At 37.2% G+C, this 16,738-nt stretch overlaps 1 non-coding gene across 1 annotated transcript; it reads right to left on the bottom strand.

The window, feature by feature from the left end:
- Positions 1-8,418: 8,418 nt before the first annotated feature.
- On the bottom strand, positions 8,419-8,524 carry LOC143672303 (U6 spliceosomal RNA). The gene has a single exon (XR_013169768.1). It is a non-coding gene; the product is annotated as a U6 spliceosomal RNA (small nuclear RNA).
- Between the last annotated feature and the right edge of the window lie 8,214 nt (positions 8,525-16,738).

Below are 16,738 nucleotides of genomic sequence, written 5' to 3'. Positions count from 1 at the left end.
ATTAGACAATAGAACTTTCCACAATTTCCTTTCTGGATAACTGCACTTCTAATCCTGACTTGCATTGAAATGGCTGACTAGTTGCATGTTCAGTTAAATCCTCACATGGAGCACTATGCTCTGGGGAATTGCTTTCTGGAAGCTCAGAATTTTTCAGACCATCCATTTTTTGGTTTCTTTGTGCCAATAGTTCAGTTCTCAGCTTATACCTTTCCTCTCACATTTTACTATATACTGCAAGGAGATACCAGGCTGCAATTCCAACATATAGTTTGGAAATCATCTCAATGAAACATCCAAGCTCATCACTTTCAAAGCCTGCCTCCCATCTGACATCAGGTTTCAATTTTGCCAAGTTCTCTGCCACTTTAAAACAATGGTCACCTTTCTTCCAATTTGCAATGATACATTCATCATTTCTATACCAGCCTTTGTTTTAGTTTGTTAAGCTGCCAGAATGCAATATACCAGAAATGGAATGGTTTTTAAAAAAGGGAATTTATTAAACTGCAATTTACAGTTTGAAGTCATGAAAATGTCCAAATTAAGGCACAAAAGGAGGTTACCTTCATTCAAGAAAAGCTGATGCTGTCTAGAATCCCTCGGTCAGCTGGGAAGGCACCTGGCTAGCATCTGCTAGGGTCTCTGGTGTCTGGACACCTCTGTCACTGGTAGGGCACATGGCAATGTCTGTTAGCTTTCTCTCCTCATTTCATGAGTCTTCCCCAGGGGCGTTTTCTTTCTGTATTTCCAAAGGTAATATCTAAAAGACCCTGTTGCTATAGATGAAGCATCCTTGCTCTCACCTGAGGCCAAAACCTCAACTTGCCCCTTAAACCTCATCCCTTCTTACCTACTAAGCAACATTGCTCCAGCAATTCTCTCTCTTTCTCTTGCATTTTCTTTTTCTACTCTACTACCACCCTCAACACATACACATACTGATGTTTATCTCATCTCCTGTCTTACAAACACCACAAACTTCTTTTGACCTTAATTCCCCTGCCACATATTTGATGATTTTTCTCTTCTCTTTTTGCAGCAAAACTTGCAAACAGTTCTCTTCACATCCTGTCTCTAATTCTTCTCCTGATTTTCCCTCTTAAACACACTAGAATCAGGCTTTCACCCCCACCGCTCCACCAGGCTGTGTGGCCTTGGTTGGCGCTAAAGATTTTCCCAAAATGTTTCCATCTTAAAGGATTCCAGTAAGCAACCCAACATTGAATGGAGACAAATCTCCATGGAAACCAGCCAATCAAAAGTTACCACACACAATTAAATGGGTCACATCCCCATGGAAATAGTAAAAAAGATACCACCTAGCAATGCTGAATGAAGATTAAAGAAAACGGCTTTTCTGGTGTCCACAACAGTTTCAAACCAGCATAGCCTTCATCAGAAGTACCTTTAGCATCTGTATTACTACCAACAGTCTCTTTAAAGCAAACTAGACCTTTTCTATCAAGCATCTCAAATTCTTCCAGTCTCTATCCATTAGTCAATTCCAAATCTATTTCCACATTTTTGGTATTTGCAATAGCAACATACAATTCCCCATACCAAAATGTGTTTTTATTTTGCTGGGCTGCAATCATGAAATGGGTTGGCCCAAACAACGGGAATTTACTAGCTTACAAGCTTATAGTTTTGATGCTGAGATTAAATGTTCAAATCAAGATGATACTTTCTTATCAAAGACTGGCTGCTGGTGAACCTTGGCTACTCTGCCATATGGCAAGGCACACTGTAATGTCTGCTGGTCTCTCCTTTCTCACCTGGTTTCACTGCTTTCAATTTCCGGCTTCTATGATTTTCCCTCTCTGCCTGAACAGAAATATCTTATAAAGGACTCTAGTAAGAGGATTAAAACCCATGCTGGGCCATGCCTTACCTGAAGGAACCTCATCAAAAGTCTTGCTTACCGTAGGTTTACACCCAGAAGAACGGATTAGCTTTAAGAACATGATTTGCTAGAGTACATTCAGTTCCAAACCACCACAAACACCTATTTGACACAGGACCTTAACTGAGTCCCAAGCACTAAGACTGTTTCCTCATCTGTACAATAGCAATAAGGACATAAACTATACCTAAATTGAGGTTTGTCATTGAGGCTCAAATGACATAATGCCTGTGACTGAACTATATAAACTATAGAGTATAATTTACGAAACTGTTAAAAGCAAGGTTTCTGAACTGTAAGCATATTTTCTGTGGTGTTCAGCCAACCTCTTTACCCTTTGATACTTTAAATTCTTTAGAAAAGATGAAGAAATGTTTGTTCTTCTGGGGAGAAACACAGAAGTCATACTTTTGAATGTCTTAGTTATACTGTCTGATTAAGGACTCCCAGTCTGGATGTCTAGCAGCTTATGTTCCTGTAAGTCATTTCATCACTGTATGTTATTTCACTGTGGTGCTCACAAGCTCATCCACGACAGAACTTATTGCATGGCTCTCATAATTGTATCTAGTTGGGGAAGAAGCTAAATAAAGAAAAAGAAAAAAGAGATCCCTCTATTCTAGAGAAAAATTTCCAAATATTGAGTCAGCCTAACGATGGCACTTTTTCACATCTATGTTGGCCTGCTTGTACAGTCAACACTTATGTTGATTCCAAGTGGTTTAAAAATATTTCTAGAAATACAGTGACCCTTGATATTTAATCAACCTTTCAATGGCCACTTACTATAATAGAAAAATGATGAAAAGTACCTATTCTTTAGCTCATTATTTTTTTTTTACAAGGAGTCATAGGTGGGCTGTATTTTTTTAAAAAGTTGAATGAATATAAAACTTCTGAACTTATTTGGAAGGTGTTTTTAAGTGACTAAAGTAACTTTCATGCTGCCTTTTTTCTCAGCTAATATTTTAACAGTTTTATTAAGATTTAATTCACATACCATAAAATTCACTCTTTTAAGGTATAAGTTTCAGTGAGTTTAAATATTTTCTCCAACAGAGTTGTGCAACCATCACCACTATTTTATTTTAGAACATTTTACATCACCCCAAAAAGAAAGCCTGTATCCATTAGCATTCACTGCCCATCCCTACTCCCTTCCCCTCCCCTACCACCACAGGCAACCACTGATCCACTTTCTGCCTGTATGTGTCTGCCTATTCTGGATGCTTCATATAAATGAAATCATATAATACGTGGTCTTTTGTGCCTGACTTCTTTCACTTAACATACTGTTTTCAAGGATCATCCATATCATAGCATGTATCAGTCCTTCATTCACTTTTATGACTGAATAATATCCCAGTATAGGCAGAGACCACATTTGCTTATGTGATCACTAGTTGATGATGGACATTTAGGTTCTTTCCACTTTTTGGGTATCATGAATAATGATTCTACGAAAATTCACGTACAAGTTTTGTGTGAATGTCTGTTTTCACTTCTCTCCACTTTTTGGTTAGGAGTGGAATGCTGGTTTTCCATGCTGTCTTTACCCACGGTTTAAGAATGGCTATTTGAAAGAAATGTTATAGAGATTGATTAATATGATAAAATAATTGGAATTCTTCATACAAAACTACTGCAGGCAGGCAAAAATTCATATTAGAAATATTTAACTTAAAGGTTAAGAAGATTGAAAGATTATTTTTCAGAATTAATAGCTTGCAATTAAGATATTATCAACTTTAACAATCCAAAAAGCTATTTTCTCATTGCAACTGGTCGTGATAACTTCAATTTTTTTCTGTCTGTTTCAGCACTGTTATTCCTATTTATGAATTTCATTACTGTCAAATTATAAATTATACTATGAAGAATTACTATGTCAGATCATAACTCGTGGGCCATTTTTATGTTTAATTTACAAGGTTTAAAATAGCTGTATTGTTATATTTGTGAATAAGTAAATGAGCTAATACTGTGACAGAAAATATATATAAAAAACAAGAATGCAAAATATGACTGCAATTTTATTATTTATGAGAAATAAGGAATAGAGTTTTGCTATTAAAAAAATCCCAAAATACTTTGCTGGCTCCAGACTGAAAATGCAAGCAGCAATTTTAAAAAGATTTTCTTAAATGTAACATTAAATACATTTAATTGAAGTGATTCATACTCTAATATTACTGCACCGTTGGCCTCACCTAGGGTAGAAGTAATAATCGGTAGAAGTTCAAGTTCTAGGATGTAAAGCAGAGTGCTGCGGGGTCACTCTTGCACTGTAGAGTCACTCTTGCACTGCGGCCCACTCCCAACAGCAATCTCCTCACAATATACCCAGTACGTTCTTAGGAGTTAATTAGGCCTCCAGCTACATTCTCTAAGATCTAGATTCTCCCTTGTCAACTACAAGCAGGTAGAATTTCAACACTGACCATGTGATGAAACATTTGAGAACTTTTAAAATGCTATAATTAGCTTAATGATTCAGTCCAATTTTCCAATAGGATATCTAAAAGACCCCGTTGCTATAGATGAAGCATCCTTGCTCTCACTTGAGGCCAAAACCTCAACTTGCCCCTTAAACCTCATCCCTTCTTATCTGCTAAGCAATATTGCTCCAGCAATTCTCTCTTTTTCTTGCATTTTCTTTTTCTACTCTACTACCACCCTCAACACATACGCATACTGATGTTTATCTCATCTCTTATCTTACACACACCACAAACTTCTTTTGACCTTAATTTCTCTGCCACATATTAGATCATTTTTCTCTTCTCTTTTTTGCAGCAAAACTTGCAAACAGTTCTCTTCACATCCTGTCTCTAATTCCTCTCCTGATTTTCCCTCTTAAACACACTAGAATCAGGCTTTCACCCCCACTGCTCCACCAGATTCAATGTCATTTAGTTCAAAATGAGCTTCACATCCATAAATCCCATGGTCAATTTTCAAGTAACATTTGACTTGAGCTATAAGTAGCACTGGTTATAACAGACACACACAACCCCCACCTCTTTCCTTGATACACTTACTTGGCTTCCAGGAAGTATACACTCTTGGTTTTGTTTTTTGTTTTGCTTTTCTCCAGTCTCACTGGCTGTACCTTCTGAGCCTCTTTGCCAGTTCTCTTCTCCTTGTAATTTTAACTCTGTTGGGCTCCAGGGCTCAGTCCTTGGATTTATTCTCTTTTCTCTCTACAATTTATCCTTTGACTATCTCATCTCCTCTCTTGGCTTTAAATATCATCTATATATCAATAACTCCCAAATGTCTATCACTAGCTATACTTCATATCTTTCTCCAGAACTCTGGACTAGTATTCCACTTCCTATTCAATATTTCCCCTGGTTATCTTATAGATATGCCAAAATGAGCATGCCCAAAACTTAATTTCTGATTTTCCACAAAAACTTACTCCATCCTCAGTCTGCCTCATACAGAAGGCAGAAACTATCCTTCTAGGGGCATAGGCTAAAATCTTTGGAGTCATCCTTGATTTCTCTGTACCTCTTAGACTCCACGTCTCATTCATCAGCACTTCAGACTCTTTTTCCAAGCCATCATGAGCTCTTACTTGGTTCACTGCAAACGCCTTCTAACTCCTCTTCCTGTCTCTACCCGGCTTCTTCTCCACAGCCAATCAGCAGTTGGAGCTGTCGTGTTTTTACATAACTCAGTTCATGCCAATGGCTTTACAACTCAGGACTCAGGGTAAAAGCCAAAATTCTTGCCATGACATGGTCCCATTAATTCTATGACCTTGTCTTGATCACTATGCGTGAAGCATGTTGGCATTTTTTTAAATATCCTTCAGTACTGTTAGTCACGTTCCTACCCCAGGACCTTTGGATTTACTGTTCCATTCCCCAGGAATGCTCTTCTCCAAGTAACTGCTCAGATAATTCTGCCACCTTCATCAAGTCTTTCTTCAAAGTCACTTTTCAGTGAGGCCTACCATGAACATATTCCTCTCCACCACTGATAGCTTTTCACTGGCACTCCCCCATTCTGATTTTTTTCACTGCACTTATTTATTATGTTTATTGTTTATTCACTGTCTCCTACAATTAGAAGCTAGGGGGTGAGGATAGTTTTGAGGCAAGCTGTTTAATTTATTCAGCATGCCAACCATACAAAATAGCACCTGGCAACAATAAATAGAATCAACAATAAAGAACTTTAATTATATCCATACATCTATATATGTGTACAGATAGGAATACAAAAACACTCTCTTATGTTATGTTCTCTCTATGTTGGTATTTTCTCTCAACTTTCAGAGAATAATTATTTCATCTGCTTTTCTTAATAGCTGATTTTGAAATATTTTCTTTGTTTTTGTTTTCTGTAGTCTCACTACAATTTGTGGATTGTATTTTATATATCCTATTGTGTGTACATGGTACTTCTTGTATCCATGAGTTCATGACTTCAATCAGTTCTGGAAAACGTTCAGCCCTTATTTCTCCAAATAGTACCCCTTCTATATTATTTCTTCTATCCTTCTTTGTCTTGGTTTGATATACATTAACATATTTATTTCACAGAGCAAAACATAGCATATATTAAATATCTATGATAGGCACATGGGTATATTTAAAATATTTAATATTAAAAATAATAATAACCCATGATTAAGGACTAATTATCAAGTACTAAGCTGTTTCTAAATGGATGTGCATATCACCAAAGCAATAAAGGCAGACAAACTTATTAAAAAGCTAAAAGCTGAAAGGTATAGCTTCCTTCCAAATCCTCAATAGCACTTGAACTCCTTTAAAAATTCAATTTTAATAAAAATCCATATACAATAAAGCAAATATTTGCTTTAGACATTAAGATTCCCGTGTTTCCCCATAAAATTCTGGAATCTATCACAAATTCTTAGTGTTGTAGTCATGAAATACTTAGAAATATTATGTCCTCCTGATGCTTGTTTCTCATAGAGGAGGTTTTCATGTAGGTGTGACTGTTCTACATAGAGAGATGAGACTGTATTTGTTTCAACCCAACTCCATATATCCAGTGTCCATATGGAAGCTGGTTGCAAAAAGATGCCCACAAAATATTTAATGCCGTGGCCCTCAAATTTTAATATGCATAAGAATCCTATTGGAGAACTTATTAAAATATCGTTTCTTTAGCCCTGTCCACAGAGATTCTGATTCAGAAACGGGGGCAGGGGATCGTGCACATGAATTTACATTTTTAATAACCTCCCAGGTGATGCTGATCTGAAGACCATAATTTGAGTAATAATGATTTGATGAATGAAGATTGCAGGTAAAGATATGTTGATTTGGGGAAAATATTGAAATTCACTTTACTCACGTTGTTAATCTGATTCTCTTTTTGAGTGATCAGTACAAGGAATATTCTTTTTTCCCTTCTTAAGGACAGGCCAGTACGGTGACATTAAGAGCCCTCTCTATCTTGCTGGCCACATACTTTTCTAGCTTCATTTGTTGCTCTGTTCTCCCCTGTTTTTGATATTCCTAGCCACACCACAATACTCTTTCTCCAAATTCATAGGCACTTCTATACCAAATTGCCTTTACGTATGTACTCTCTGCCTTGAATGCCTTACCCTCAGCCAAAAACTGCATTTTCTAAGGCCTAGCTCAAACATTTCAAGTCTTTCGTAATCCTCCCCTCTCCCAACCACAACCTTGAATCATAATTTTATTACCACCTTACCTCTACTCCCCAAGCACTCTCATACTTTACTAAAAAGTAAAGTAAATTACATTACTTTAAAACCTAAATTACATTAGGGGCAGTCATTTATGTCCCTGTCCCTCCAGCTTTGTACAAGTTCTTTGAAGGGAAAGTCAGTGACTTTTCATACTGCATCCATCACCCAGCACAGAACCTGGGACATAGCAGATAGCTAATAAATTTTAATCGAATTAGAACCAAGAGAAATACAACTTCTAATACATGTTAATTTAGCATTAAACTTTTGATATGGGAAGAAATGTTTTCCTAGTGATATGCATGAGACAGGGTGACCCTATATCCAGGTTTATCCCTGCTATCCCAGCATAATTATTATTAGCACCTACTTTCATCTGAAAGGATCCCATTTAGGATGGTAAATTATATTGTCACCTGATCATTAGCTCAGGGATACACCTGAAAAATCGTTTACAGAAGGATTGGGCAAAATGCTGCCTCTGGTTTTCATTTTACCCTACTGGCCCCACCAAGAAGTAAGCCAGATGCCATTTGATGCACACCCGATTCAAAGTGGTAATCTAAGAATTCTATTTTCATAATATAAAAGTCACTGTTCACTTGCATTTTAATATGAACTATGAAGCCTTTTTTAACTATATGAGCAGAAGTTCATGCAAGGAAAGATCAGCCATATGTCCTTAGACAACTGTAGCAGAAATGCAAAATAAATAGCATGTTATTCATGAAAGGGGAGTATTCCCGATCCAGAACTCTGGTATCTGACATCTGGAAGGGGACCTAACTAACCATTCTTTTCTTTTTAAAAAAATATGGAATGCTTGATGAATTTGAGTGCCATTCTTGCACAGGGACCACGCTATCTTCTGTGTATCATTCCAATTTTAGTATATGTGCTGCTGAAGCAAGCACCAACCATTCATTATTATTATTATTTTTTTTGCATGGGCAGGCACCGGGAAACCAACCATTCATTTTTAATACAGATTTCAAAGAGCAGGCATGAGAATGAATACTTTTTTATCAGCTAAAAAAGAGCTTCAACATATGACAAGTGACAGAGACCTTTTCTTGAACAACATAAGAATGAATGAAGTTACTGAGATGCAGTGTGGCCTTGGAGTCAGAATGAGATTCAAATTTCAGTTCTTCCACTTACTAGCTGTGTGACCTCTCTGAGCCTTGTTTCCTTGTCTATAATAGGAGATAATAGCACCTACCATACAAGATTGTGGAGAAGAATGGATGAGATTCTATTTATGAAGAGTCCAGTGCATAAGGAATTACTCAGTGAATACCTATATATTATTTTATTGATCTCCAAAAACACTTGAAGTGTCTTCCATTTGTGGATCTACAGCTTTAAACCAAGGTTTAACATCTCTTACTGATTGTAATATATTAACTAATGGTATCTTCACTAGTACCCTTGATATTAGTGGGAGAAGAGAGAGAATGATCACTAAATAACCTTTAGGGTGCTGGAGTATGGACACAGAACCCTGTAAAATGCAAAACAGCCAAAGAGGAGACATGTGCCAGTATTTTCTCCACGAAACCTCTAGGTGAGTGCCTGGCTGCCGTGGTCTAGGACGTCCTTAGGTTGTGCAACCAGCATTATACTTGAGCAGTAAATATAAGAGTTAATTTAGGTAGCTTAGGGAAAATTACCTTTCCTAGAGAATGAGATTATAGGAAGAGTAGTGAATTGAAAAGAAGAGTGCTCAGACTTGGGATATAAACCTCAGTTAAAATTCCAGCTCTACAGATTATGACTTTGGACAAGATATTCAATTCCTGATCAACCTTAGTTTGTTCAGCTGTAAAATAGGAACGAGGATATCAATTTCTGAGTTTTGTAAGAGTGTTGAATACAACGATTTTTCATTTTTAGGGCCAAGCAAGTACTTGGCATATATAGATGTTCAATAATCAATAGGTATATTACTACAATAACTTGGTTTTATGACGTGTTATTGCCATTTGATGACAAAAACCCCTTGTATGCATAATACGCACATGCAAGTAGCTAAATAATATATATATATATATACGTTGTTATTCAAACACACAATTACAAGGACATTTAGAGATCATTTAGCACAATTGTTTTCAAACCTGGCTGTACATAAGAACCATCCAGATGGATTTTAAACAATGCAAGAAGTCCCAGCCCCTCCTCCCCTTTTGTAATTTGGATTTAATTACTCCCAGGTGACTATAATATGCAGTCAAAGTAGAAAAGCACTCATCTGATGCAGATCCTATATCTTACAGATGCAGAAACGAAATCCCAGAAACTGTTCAATTTGGCGAACATCTTTCCACACTTTGGAACCTCACAACTCTAGTATCCTGCATTTTGACAATACAAAGCACAAGAGTTCTTCTGAGGCTGGAGTGAAGAGCGCTGTTCATGTTGCCGGGGATAACTGCTGTGTTGACTTGCAACCCATCCTCTTTAAAGATCAACAGACCTCCAATGAGCTTTTTTTTTTCTCCTATTGGCAGAACGACTCAAGACTTGCAATGCTCTGAGTGCAAGCATTACTTTTTAAAGGGCCAATGGAGTGTAGAATCAAATAAATTGTGTCACTATTTTCAACCCTGCTGGGCTGTCAGAATAACAGGAGTGCCTGAGCTAAACATTCTTGTCCTGTCATCAGTGATCAAATCAATCCTTTAATTTAAATAGTTTATCATCTAGGGATGCAGCTGGAGAAAGAAAAAAAAATCTGCCTATTGAAAGGAGATAAGCAACATTGTCAGTGTGAGGGCATCCTACATGAATAATGTGTTACGTTCACAGCACTGTTAGCCAGTACCAAAACCGCTATGACCTTTCCTGGTGCAGTTACCACAGTTACCACATATGTGCATGCTGGCTGAGAAGGAAACATTCAAGTTCAAAATGTTCATTTATTAATTTAAAACAGCCACATCAAAATGATTTTTTATAGTGTAAGGCCTCACTAATATGGAATATCCATAATTCAATTCTAGAATTGAATTTGAAAGCATAAGCTATCAGGGGATAGAACATGGGCAGAGATTGGGCAATTGATGAAGGAGTATAGAATATTCAACAAAGCTTATTGTAAAGGTCCCTAGATTTAAGCTTTTACAGTAGTCACAACTATACCTTACTTTTAACTGTTATTTCTAAATTCTGAGATGTTAAGCTTTTTGTATAGCCTGGTCATTCCCTGGAACTTTGGGTATCAGTGTGATATCTGAGAGAGCAGCTCTGAAAGTCAGCATTATCCCCTACAGCAACAGTTAAAGAAGTTGAAAAGAGATCAAACTTCAATTAGAGATATGAATGAAGATGATCTGGTTAGGACTAAGGTAAATCAGAATACAGGGCAAAGGATGATATTGACTGTGCTTTAAAAATTCAACTTCCATTTGAGACCAAATGAACAGAGGCCTATTTGGTATAAAATTTATACTTGCTGTAGCACAGTATCTAATATAACCTGCATGGTCAGTGTATTCAAAGAACATGATTACATGGAACCTTGAATAGGAATGACATCTTGTTATTTTGTACAGGATGGAACCCTGATACATCCCAGAATAATTTGAGCAGAAAATAAAATAGTGTTTGCAAAGTCACCATTTGGGACTGGGGAAAAGTGTGGAAATATTAAACTCCCTCACCTGGGGAATTCATTATATTCTCACAAACATTAGGGACTAATAATTTAATAAACCAAGCCCTCAATCTTGGGGTTTCCCTTTAGGAAATTTATTGCTACAAAGGAGAAGCTGAGCTAATTAATAATTATTCCTAAGAGTCCCCTGAGAGAACCTCTCTTATTGCTTAGATGTGGCCTCTCTAAGCCAATTCTGCAAATAAATTCACTACCTTACTCCCTCCATGGGACATTACTCCAAGGGGTGTAAATCCCCCTGGCAGTGTGGAACATAACTCCCAGGGATGAGCCTGGCCCAGGAATTGAGGGATTGAGAAAGCCTTCTTGACCAAAAGGGGGAAAAGAAATGAAACAAAACAAAGTTTCAGTGGCTTCTGGACTTTATTCTTATGTATTATATAGATAAGCCTTTGTAGTTTCTACAGCATTAGAATAGCTGAAGGAAATACCTGAAACTGTTGAAATGTAATCCAGTAGCTTTGATTCTTGAAGATGATTATATAACTATTTAGCTTTTACCGTGTGACCATGTGATTGTGAAAACCTTGTGACAGGCATTCCCTTTATCCAGCGTATGAGCAGATGAGTAAGGATATAAAGACAAAAAGTAAATAATAGGGAGGTGATAAAGGGTATGGGATGTTTTGGGTGTTCTTGTAATTTTTATTTTTTGGAGTAAAGAAAATGTTCTAAAATTGATTGTGGTGATGAATGCACAACGATATGATGAAACTATGAACCACTGATTGCATACTTTGGATGATTATATGGTGTGTGAATATATCTCAATAAAATTTCATAAAAAGGGATTTGTTAAAATGAAACCCCTAATTTCACCTCAACCCAGCCACATCAATTTCTGCTCTATTTATCCACTTGCCATCTGTACACATATATCTCTGTGTGCATACCTAATAAATTCTGTAGTTATAATCACTGTATCTGCAATTTGAAATTTCACTTTCTTTTGGCAATAAGAATCTTCTAAGTCAGAGGTTGGAAAATTTTCTGCAGAGGACCATATAGTAAATACTTTACTTTGAGGCTAGACTGTCTCTATGAAACTCTTAACTCTATCACTGTAACACAAAAGCAGTCCTAGACAACATATAAAGTAATGACATTGCTATATTTTGATAAAGCTTTATCTATAAAAACAGATCATAGCTGGATTTGGCCTAAACTGACCAGGTTGCTGACCTCTGAGCTCCATACTCATCAATTTTAATGGTTAAATAATATTCCATCTGGTTGAGACAATTTTTACCTTAATTGTCCTCTATTGCTGGACATTTCATTTATCCTTTTTCTCTTTTCTGTGGATGGGTGTAGAAATACATAATGTGCTATTAGCTTCTTCCATCTTGGATTAGTTTTCATAAAATGGATTTGAGGAACAGGATTACTAGGCCAAAAGGTGTAGTTATTTATATTCTGCCAAATTGCTCTTATTGGGGTAATTGTTATGCCATCAGCAACATATGCCTGTTTCTGCACAGCTTTGCCAGCATCAGGTTTCAATTTTACTAATTTAACTGAAGCAAGTTATTATCTGAAAGAAATATGCCAAATCCCAACATTCATGGGTGAGTTATCTATAGCTGTAGAATTCTGAGTGCCTTACATTAAATCAAATATCTAGATAATGGGAGGGTTGCAAGATGGACTAGATCTTTTCACCACCACTCTCCACTTCAGCAGGCTCTGTCATAAGACCCATCACTTTCCATCAACTATAGAAAAAAAAATTGCAGATTTTTTTCCTTCTTTGTCTTAAAACTGTCACATCACTCATTCTCACTTGCTGTGGTTCTTTTAAGACACACCACACACCCTAAAATGTATAGAAAAGCTATGAGGACTTGCAGTTGGGAAATACTTTATTAAAGCCAATTTCATACCCAATGTCCATAAGTAAGGTAGGACTTTCCCTCTATAATATGGAATATGAAAGTCTGTATTACCTGAATTTAAGGGAAGGTATTGGAATCAAACCATCCATAAAATTGAAAAGCATTGCTAAGGATAGTGAAGTGAATATATTGCCTTTTATTATTTCTTATTTAAATTCAATGGATGGAAATGGAGTAGCTCTTGAGAAATGAGAAAGAGGGTCAGCTCTTGATATGGAAATAATCTTCAAGTTAATCAATTTTACAATGTGAAGTCTTCCTCTCTGCTGGCCTTTGTGGATCCTGCCCCTCCATATTCCTTGTCACACCATGTTACCCTTTGCAAAAAACGAAAATAAGCCATCACATACCTTTGATATGTCACCTAATTCTAGAAATGAAAGACATAAAAATGGCACACTGTGGGATCTACTGGGAGGATTGAGAGAAAGTAGCTTTATTTTTAATAGGAAAAAATGATATCAATATAATCCAGAAGATAATGGGGGGCCAGGGGATTCACTCAGGCAAAGTACAACATCCAGAGCAGATGAGAGTGGGCTATAGAAGCTTGGGAACAGACAAATCCAGGAAGAGGTAATTAGGATATTCTGGGATAGGTGTAGCACAATTTAGAAACACATAATCAAAAATCAGCCAGTTCACACACTAACAGAGAGCCCAGAGAGCCACCTAGCTGCAGGAATTGGACATGAAGATCAGGCACAGGGCCCCAGAACTATGTGTTGGCTTCTAAGTGTTTGTGTGTGTGTGGGGGGGGGATAGTGGTGCATGGATTAAGTAACCAAAAAACATTCTTAGGATTCAGGAATCAATCAGATCACCAAAGGTAGAACTAGCTAGGTGGCATGAAGCTTGTCATGGTTTGAAGCAGTTATGTACCCCAGAAAAGGGCATGTTCTTTTTATTCATTTCTGTGGGGCAAAACTATTATGGTTGGGACCTCTTGATTAGGTTGTTTCAATTGAGATATGACTCACCCCATTAAAGGTGGGTCTTAATCCTTTACTGGAGTTCTTCATGAAGATAGAGAGAGCTTAGATAGAAAAGCCCCAAAAGAAGCAAGCAAGAACTCACAGAAACTGAAAGAGCCTGACCTGAAATCAATGAAACCCAAGAAAGAAAGATCAGTGGATACCATCCATGTGCCTCCCCATGTAAAAGACAAACCCTGGATTCCATTGATCTTTCTTCAGAGAAAGTATCATCCTGTTGATGCACTGAGTTGCATTTTTCATGGCCTTAGAATTGTAAATTTGTAAACTAATAAATCCCCATCATAAAAGCTAACCCGTTTCTAGGATACTGCAATCCTGCATATATACTAGTTAGTAAAGCACACTAAGGGCAAAAATCAAAGGCAAAGACATCTTGATGTGGAGATAATAACCCCTGGAGCTACACTGCCTGGATTCAAATCCTAGCTCCCATACCGATTAGTTATGCAAACTTGGGCAAGTTAAATAACTTCTCTGTGCCTTGGTCCCCTCATTTGTAAAATGGGGGGAAAAGGTATTTATTCCGTAAAGCTTTAGCAGGAATCAAATGAGTTCACTTTTGTAGCAAGATTGATGGGTACATGGTGCTATGTAAGGATTTGGTGTTATGTATGACTTCTTCAAATATCTAAGCAAGATTCAGCTTGGACAGAATCTGTAAATAATGATTCAACCAGACCTAGGGTACCTTCCTCTACCACAGCAGCATTCCTCCATTCTAGGTTCCTTGATCTGCGTTTACACGGCAAATGCCTATACTGACCTACATTTGGTTGCATGCTACCTTCTGGGAGCTTCTTTCACAGATCACCCTTTCTTCTCAGACTACACTCTTGAGAACCTCCTGAGGGGGCCTGCTCTCAGGTTATGGGAACTGGGAAGGATTCAGTGTGCTTTTCGTAACCAGGAGCTCAGAGAAAGGAATGTTTATAATGTACAACCAACAATCCCATTCACACAGCTGTTCTGCTTCCGGTATTTGCCTGAAGCCCATGTTAGGGTCAGTTTACAGCTCGAAAAATGGACCCATGAGAGAATTTAGGGAAATGACAAAGGAGTGAAGACCAGCCATCCAAAAACACAAACAGGCCACAGGTGAGTTAAAGGAAAATAATCTATCCCAAGCTGAATCCATTATAATGGTCCTGAGGAATTTAGGTGAATGCTCTGAATGACTATCCCTCCCACTTGAGGCCCTCTCTCTGATATGTTTGAGGTTTAGAATGTACAAACAGGAGACGCTCTGGAGTGATTCTTGGAGGGGTTGAAAGGCACCACTGAGCCACGTGAAAACATTTCTTATGTCTGTTGAATCTTTTGTTACCCTGATTTCAATAGAGAGGTAAAACATTAAAAGACAATTTTGTTTCTGCTTCCTATTTGAATACCGATTTTATATAACTGTGGATGTCATAAATCACCATCATATTGCCATATTGAAGAGAGCAAGCCTGGATTAAATCTGCAAATATAACTTATATTAGTAAACATAACGTGTGCTTAATTAATTAAATCTCACGATTTTTTTAATAAGTAATAGCCTTTAGACTTATTTGGAAATTCATCAGTAAATACTATAGAATTTTTATCTTAAAAGGCTATAAAATCCAAGAATTACGCTAAACAGTTTGTATTTTATTATCATTAAGCAGTTACTATGTGCAGCCTAGTATCTCTTTTCTTAATACAAACAACTGCAATAGCCTAAAACCACTGTTTTAGGTCTTGACTTGTGGGGTACTATAAAGGTTACTTGTTCCTGCTTCTCAAACAAAAATTAAGTGAAACTGTATTCCTATTGTGAGATTCTGGGAAATTATTTCGTTCTAAATACCACTAAATTCACATCAGGCAGATGGATAAATACTAGTATCCTGTCAGCTTTGTTTATTTCTCATGTCCCCAAAAAGCTGTCATCAAGGCAGTGTCGTGTTTTGAAACAACCAAAGTCAAACAAAGACTCATTTTCTTTGAAAGTGATGCAAACATTTATTTATACTTTAGACATCTCCATATTAATAGTTCTGAGACTTCTGTGATTCTACCACTGATGCTGTTTAAAGTCTGCACCAAAAAAGGAAAGTTTGCATCCTTCTTCACCCATCTCATTTTCCCTCTGCTTATCTCTGCAGACACTCCCAAAATCCTTTCCATGTTTTTCTAAACTCAATCCAATCATCAATCCCTCCTTACTCAGATACCAAAGCAAAATGCATACTCTAAACATCTATCCCCAATAGACAGCATTTTAAGGGCAAGATCTGTATTTTGTCCATCTGTTTATCTGGCTCTGATTCCAGCAGTTACTTTGAGTAAAAGATGAATGTTTATATACCCAACATATTTCCTGTGTCTGGTGGTGTTTCCCCTTCCCTCAATTTCAGTGGACTCCTAAATTTTGGCCTGGTCATTTAACATAACCCTTGTCTTGCTGTGCCTCATATAAACTCTCTGGTGGCTGTTTGTATGGACCTTAGAAATCTCACCTCAGTTATATCCTTTGGTATCTATCCCCCACCCTCAGCCCCAAAATGATTGTTTAGCCTGTAATACATC

Source organism: Tamandua tetradactyla, chromosome X, assembly GCF_023851605.1.
Source record: "Tamandua tetradactyla isolate mTamTet1 chromosome X, mTamTet1.pri, whole genome shotgun sequence".
NCBI classification, from domain to species: Eukaryota; Metazoa; Chordata; class Mammalia; order Pilosa; family Myrmecophagidae; genus Tamandua; species Tamandua tetradactyla.
The sequence above is the reverse complement of the archived record's forward strand: the minus strand, read 5'-3'. Positions and strand labels throughout refer to the sequence as shown.